The following is a 7,917-nucleotide window of genomic DNA, read 5'->3' as shown; positions in this document are numbered from 1 at the left end:
GATTCGAATCTTGGTCTTTTATTTTTTTATTTCATTTTGATAAGAATGTTGGAATAGTGTTAATAGTGTTAAAAATGGTTGTTTTTTTTTTTTTTTTCTAAAAAATATGATAGTATGAGTGTTTGAATCTTATTTTTATGGTGGAAATGGATTCAGTACCATGAAAACTTCTGGGCACCAAAAATCTTGAAATTAAAACTCATGAAAATTCTGGATCCATGTGTATCTTGACTCCATTAAGCCCAAGCAATAAGGATCAGACTCCACTAAGCCCAAACAATAACACGTACCATTTGGTGGTCAAATTTACCTATTTTTTTCTCATTTTTCCAAATTCTCGGTTTAACCCTAGAGGGTCACCTAGGGCATCAAGAAAAAACATTTATAGCCATCCAAACACATTGAATATCAGTCCACAGTGGCCTTGGGGTCTTCTCATGGGATCTTCCAAAATTGAGCACAATCTAACAGTAGAATCATGAGATATTATTGCAAACCCTAGCTCGAGAAATCATAAAATATTACAAATCCTAACTTAAGGATCATTTCTCTCCCTATACTAATTTGGATTAGGTTAGTGTTGAATACTTAAAAAAATCCAAATTTTATCAAACTCCGGACATAATTTCCATTATTTTTCAAACAAACTTGAGACCACCTTATAATTTAATTTATGACACTAGTTCTAACTGCAAAATTTAATTTATGACAGTCTACCTGCTTTCAAGTCAAACTTCCTTACAGTTCCATATTAAATTTAATACATAAAAGTGATGTTTCCAAAATTTTATAACTATTTTTTTTTTTTCATTCAAAATCCTCACATAATTTCCATTATTTTTCAAACAAACTTGAGAACTCAATATACTACACTGGTTCTAACTGCAAAATTTAATTTATAACAGTCTACCTGCTTTCAAGTCAAACTTACTTACAGTTCCATATTTATTTTACTACTCAAAAGTGATGTTTCCAAAATTTTATAAGTAAAAAAAAACATTTAGTGAAATATCAAATTCCAGACCTGTTCGTAGTGGTCAGCGCACCCTGAACTGAAATGGAACTGCAGGAGGAACGGGCAGATAGGGGCGTTGTCTAGAGCGGTGACAATTTTATCAGGAAAAATATTTTTCCCATGAATTTGATCATCGTTATTTCAAAATATTTAACTATAATAATGTTTGAATTTTTTTAACAGTAAAAATGAGTTTAGTATAATAAAAATTTCTAAAGTATTCAAAATCTTAAAAATTAATAATTGTAATTTAAATTTTCCAAATTTTTAACAAATTTTATTAAAAAATAATCAATTTTTTTAACAAATTTCATATTTTTTCCATTCCATTACTAGAGTCGACACTGATCAATGACACATTAGGTCGGCAGCGTGAGTCGTGACAGTGATGAATGGCGTGTCTATCTACTGTGCTATACATTGATTAATGAGGTTAGTGGTATACGGATGGTTAGATTAGAAAGTTTTCCATAAATTATGGAATTTAAAAAGCCTTGAAAGCTTTCAAATCTGACGAACTGTTTCATCCAGTAATATTTATTGTGATATCGATTTATTCATAGGGGGAGCCAGGTTGTATATGTCAGTGGTTGGATTTAAGCCAGTATAATATCTAGGTGGCAAGTACAATATCTTTATACTAGGTGGCAAGTACAGTATCTGGCTGTGGGCATATAGAGCCAGGTTGTATATGTCAGTGGTTGGATTTAAGCCAGTATAATATCTAGGTGGCAAGTACAATATCTGGCTGTGGGCATATATATTCTTGTTTATTAATGGGCCAATACACTTTAAATATTGGTTCTAGCTGTGGGTATATACAGTCTTCCTTATTAATGGGTCAATGACACTTTAAATATTGGTTCCAGTTGTCGGCATATATAGTGTCCCCTAGGTCAATGACACCATAAATATTGGTTGCCACCCCTGCAGTAGCATTGAATGTTTAGTAGCTGGTATACATTTTTGTTTTTGGAGAAGAATGTCCTTGTAGTATGCCAATGTTGTTTACCATTATAATTTTGAGAGTTTTTGGCTAGAATTTGGTGAAAGTTTTGAGTTAAATCTTGAATTTTGTTGTTCAAAATTAGTTTTTGACTCTATATATATATTTAACACTTCGAAAATTCTCAGGGATAGTTAGATTGAAGAGTTCACAACTTAAACTTGTGATTCTAACAAATTCCTATCAAATTAGACGAAAAAATATACAAAGATATAGATTATAGCTAATAAGACACTATATTGTGTACACAACTTTATTTTATTTCATTATATTGGATTTGGAGAAATGATAATGTAAAGAAAAAATAAAAATAATATTTAAAAAGATACCAAAGAAGTATATGTAAGTTAAGAAATACAATTTCATTTAAATTATAAATTAGTAGTAAAATTGCATATACCTATCTTTTTATGTTTCAGTGTCATAATAAATATTTCTTTAAAAAATTTGGGACATTCAAGAGCTCACAACTTAAACTAGTGATTCCAACAAATCTCTGCTGAATTAAACCAAAAAATATCAAGAGAAAACCTCCAAAACATATTACAAATAGATTATAGCTAATAAGACACTATATTGTATGCGCAACTTTATTTTATTTCACCATATTGGATTTGGAGAAATGATGATGTGTAGAAAAATTAAAAATAATATTAAAAGAAATCTCAAAAAAGTATACAAGTGTTAAGAAATACAAGTTCATTTAAATTTTTCAATTTTAAATTAGTAGTAAAATTGCATATATCTATTTCTTTTTTATGTTTCTTGTAATAATGATTACTACCGAAAGTATTTTCTTAATTATTCAATATGAATCATATAAGTCAAAGTGTATATAAGTTAAGAAAAACAATTTCATTTAAATTATTTCAATTTTAAATTAGTAATATAATTGCATATACTTATCTTTTTATGTTTCAATGTAATAATAAATATTCATGAAATTTTTAAATAAATCTTTGAAAAAATTATGGGACACTCATATTGAAGAGATCACAACTTAAATTTGTGATTCCAATAAATTCCTCCCAAATTAGACCAAAAAATATACAGTAAAAATCTCCTAAACATATAACAGAGAGATTATAGCTAATAGGACACTATCTTTTTTTTGTCAAGTTGTTTGTGATCTTCCAGGATTGATGGAGCCACAACCCAGGGGCATCTAAGCTGTAAAAGTCATCTGGGGATTGCACCTCATCTGGGCCACACCATCTCTTAGTTAACTGGATTTTTTTAGCATGTCTCCGCTCCCTAGCACATGGCTAGCATGTCTCCTCCCCTGGGACAGGGCACAACCACCCCCGTAAGGTTTGATCCTGAGTGACCAAGCCCATCCTCCACCGGTTGTGCTAGTCAGACTTGACTCATAAGACAAGTTGTGCTAATAAAACTTGACTCATAAAACAATATATTGCATGCACAACTTTATTTTATTTTACTATATTGAATTTGGAAAAATTATTGCATTTAAGAAAAATAAAAATAATATTAAAAAATAAAAATATATATATAAATTCAGTGATACAATTCATTTAAATTATTTCAATTTTAAATTTGTAATAAATTTTATACCTCTCTTTTTATGTTTAGTATGATAATAAGTATGGGTGAAAGTTTTTTTTTTTTTTTTTTTCCGAAGAAAAAAAGCCGAACTTTTCTATTAGTAAAAATAAAAAAGTTACAATCAGATGAGTGAACATTCAGCAGATATCTGCTTGAGGCAGAGAGATAACAATCCTCCTCTATGATGCCATCAAACATTGCTTTGCAAAAAACTAAAGGTTCTCCTGAACTCGGCCTGAACAACGATACCAAAATATAGTCAAAACTGTCTCAGTGTATCTGGGTCTCCTTTTTTAAAGGAAAACAACCCTTTGAGTATGTATAATAACAAAGATGTCTCTCGTGTTTTTTCATATTGAAAAGAGATGAAACAGGAAAAGAAAAAGAAAGACACAAACTTTCATGTGCTGCCAGTAACAAAAATAAGTCCATTTGTTCCTGGAGCACTTACAGCCATATACAAAAATGTATTTATGAGTAAGGGGGAAGATCCGACACACGGAAGTATGGGTGAAAGTTTTAAATAATAATAATTTTTTAATTAAATTTGTAAATGTAAAAATAAATTAATATTTTATTTTATTTTTATAATTTTAAATCGAGATTTTTATGATATTATATTGGAAGGCTTTCCATCACAGAAATTCATTATATGAATGGATAAACATTTATAGAATATCCCAACCAATTTTCTGTGCCTAAAGATAGGCATGTAAATGAATAAATGTTTATAAAATAATGTTATCAACCACTAAATATTTATATAACAAGAATCGTTGCATAGCCAAGGTTGAAACTAAAAAAAATAGCATGGAAAAGGTTTTTCCTAAGTGGTCATCTTGTTCTTCTTCATATGGGGAAGGAATTCTTCAACGTTGTGTGTTTCACTATTGGGAAAAAACATCTGAGCTTAAACACTGGTGCATGTTATAAAATCAGTAAACAATGTTTTAAAGCACAATTTTGGACAACATCGAAGATTAAAATTGCTTACAGGCTAGTTAGTGCCCTCAATATCAGAACCTTTCCAGACTTCACCCAGAGTAATTGGCTTCTTGATTGCACATATGTTCTTAATTTTCCTTTGTGATTAGAGTGATCATACATCAAATCATGTTGTCGTTGTGCATGATGCAACTCATATTGTGTACCCATTAGCTAGGTAGGGAGTTAACTTTGGATTTGGTGACACTAATGTACTAGAAAAAATTACTTAAGAAATGCATTTTCAATTTTTCATAGGTTCTGATATTGGGAGATTTCATTGTTGAAGAAGTATGAGAGAGAAAAGAAGCTTGTGAATCTATCTAAGATGACAGTATTGGATGGATTTAGGATAATTTTTACAATGAACTCAAAAGGTTTCTGGAAGATTTAGCCAAAAGAGGAATAACAACTATGATTGATTTCAGGACCCCATAACCTGCGAAATAGTGAATAGGAGGGAGCGAAAATATACTAGCAATTAACTTTGGTTTCTTTTTAAATTACTGGAAATAGAGAAAACGATTACAATAACTACAATAAAAGATCTACATTCCATGTGCATTCTACATTGTCAATTCACTTGAATTTGTGTCATTTGAAAAAAATGCATACAACTTTGGATAAGTGGCCCAGAATATACAAATGCACAACATGGAAAGAAAAAATCTAGAGGATTGATGAATAGAGAAGTATTTCATTACAAGCATTTGTCATTTGACTCATGATGCATATTGCTAGTGGAAAAAACAAACAATACTTTAAGCTATTGTTGTATGATACAAGCAAGGCATTTCTCATTTCTCATTACCCCTGTAAAAAAACCATAGAAAAATAATCTGACAATCAGAGGAATTCAGTTCTCAACCCAAGAGAAGAATCACCAAAAGTATAGTAGTTACAATTACCTAAACAAAAAATTGCGTACACTTTCAATGTTTAATCACTATATAGGGTAACAATACATCACACTAGGAAAGAAAGTACTTGCATTAGAAACATTTGTCATTTGTCTGAACATGCATATTGCCGGTGGAAAAAACAAACAATACTTTTAGTTGTTGTTGTATGATACAAGCAAGACATTTCTCATTACCCCTATAAAAAAATCATAGAAAAATGTTCTGAGAACCCAAGATATTCAATTACAAAATTTCATACACTTTCAGTATTTACTCACTATATATGGCAACAATACATTGCACTAGGAAAAATGTGTTGTAGACTTATTTGTACAGGGTATAAAAACCCCAATTACAAATAGGCATACACAATAGGTGTGAAGACCCCAGTTACAAATAGGCATACACAATAGGTTGGAAGACATCCCTGAGCATACAACTCATTGCCCACCGAGATATCATATACAAGGAACTTTCAAGGATTTTGAAACCTCTTTGGGATGGAAAATAGTCAACAACATATTGATAACCATATTTTCTCTTTCAAAAGATGAAAAGTGGCAGAGAAGGACACCTAATTTATGTAAGGTAGTGGAACCCTTTTTGGCAATGTCATTAAAGGACACTTGAATTTATGTAAGATAGCTGAAGCAAATTTTAAAAACATCCTATAAAATAATGGAGAAAGACATCAAACCAATATCTTACAAAGCATTCCAAAGAAACAATCAAATAACATAAATATAAGACTCATTGCTCCAGACTCTAATATCAAAAGAAAAATACCTTAGGGTGTCTTTGCACACTAGTATCAGCTAGTCTTTGCACTAGTATGACATGGAGCACGCAACACACTCTCTCTCTTTTTTTTCTCTGGTAATGAACAAACATTTATTTGATAATGTGATCCTGCAATGGATCGGAAGCGAGAGCCTACATGTATTAAATGTATATAGTTCACATTCCTGCAAAGCAAGAAACAAACAACCAAAAGTAAATAAAAGCATACCTGTTTCCCAGATAGTTGTATCACAGTCCCTAGGTGTCCTGCAAGCTCTTGCCAGATATGAAATGCTAGAACACTATTGCCAATGCGATTCGATTATTTCATCGATAAATTCCCCAAATTTGAGTGAGCTTCAAAAATATTGTCGTAATTATCACGTTTTGAGTATTTAACATATGTCCTCAAATTTTTTCCTTGTGAACTATTTTTATGGACTTGTCCTAGTCATCAAAATTCAAAACTAAATCCATGCAATGGCGATTGCAGAAGCGAGGGTGTAATAAAATCCGAAGTGAAATATAATGAATTATGTTTTACGACCACACCACATTGAAATTGAATCTTTTTAATATCTAGGAATGACCAAAATTGTGTCAATGGGACTCAAGAGTACAACCTGCGTTACAACTTTAAACCTAGAGTTTTTCACACATCCAAAAAAAGAGAACACACATCCTGAATATAAGAACAGAGAAAAATAACACTAAATATAAATTTAAATAACATGAAATAATATCTAAATCATCGATGCAGAGATTGAGATCTTTTGACCACTATTAGAAGTCGTCACTTTAGATCTTTTGACCACTATTCCAAGTCATTACTTTACATAGGCTTTTAGAACATAAGCACGCAGTCCATGTCTATGAAAGGGTGGTTTAAGAAAACAAAATATTGCAGAAGAATGAAACAAGATGAATTAAATATTTCCACAAGCAGTCTTGCTATAGACATTATCTCGTTAAAGTAGCGTTAATAGAGGCCTAGTTTAAATCATCCTTGGATATTTCAGAATATATGTGAAACCGAAAAACAATGTGGTCATGTAGAAAAATGCAAGTGATGCAGTTTTCCTAGAAAGATGTGAGATTTGGTAGGGGAGGAGGAAGTTATCTCGCCTCAGGGGTTCTGATCAACAACCTTAGGATCTCTTCGACATTAAAATTCTAGGGAAAAATTGACAAGAAAAGCTAGAGGATAAAAATCATTAAAATCTCTGAAAAATTCATCAAAGTTCATTTGATTTGATTGAATTAAATTGAAAGCGGGGATCTTACAATCAAAATAATTGTTGCATAATTACAAAATATCATGTGAAAATATCATGTTTTCAAATTCACATAATGGAAATAAAACCTGTAGCTCTTGTGCAACTTTGGAAGAATAGACACCCATCAATCCGGGCACATGAGCAGAACAAAGTTGGTGTTATGTGGTTAAACCTCGACCTTGAAGCATGTTTCTGAAAACTTCTAAAAAATATGGCAGGAATAAGTCTAGGACGAACCACATGCATAACATCGGTTTGGACAAGTGGTCCACAAATGGGCCCACGTTGTGGTTCATTTTTCACCACTTGTGCTACTTTTAACATATAATGGCACTTGTAACAACCAAAGTATCATGTCAATTTTTTTTAAATAGTGATAACTTATTA

The sequence above is a fragment of the Pinus tabuliformis genome, chromosome 4_1 (genome assembly GCF_031772625.1).
Source record: "Pinus tabuliformis cultivar Carrire ecotype Pingquan chromosome 4_1, CPIR1, whole genome shotgun sequence".
Lineage (NCBI taxonomy): Eukaryota > Viridiplantae > Streptophyta > Pinopsida > Pinales > Pinaceae > Pinus > Pinus tabuliformis.
This window is presented reverse-complemented; position numbering follows the sequence as displayed.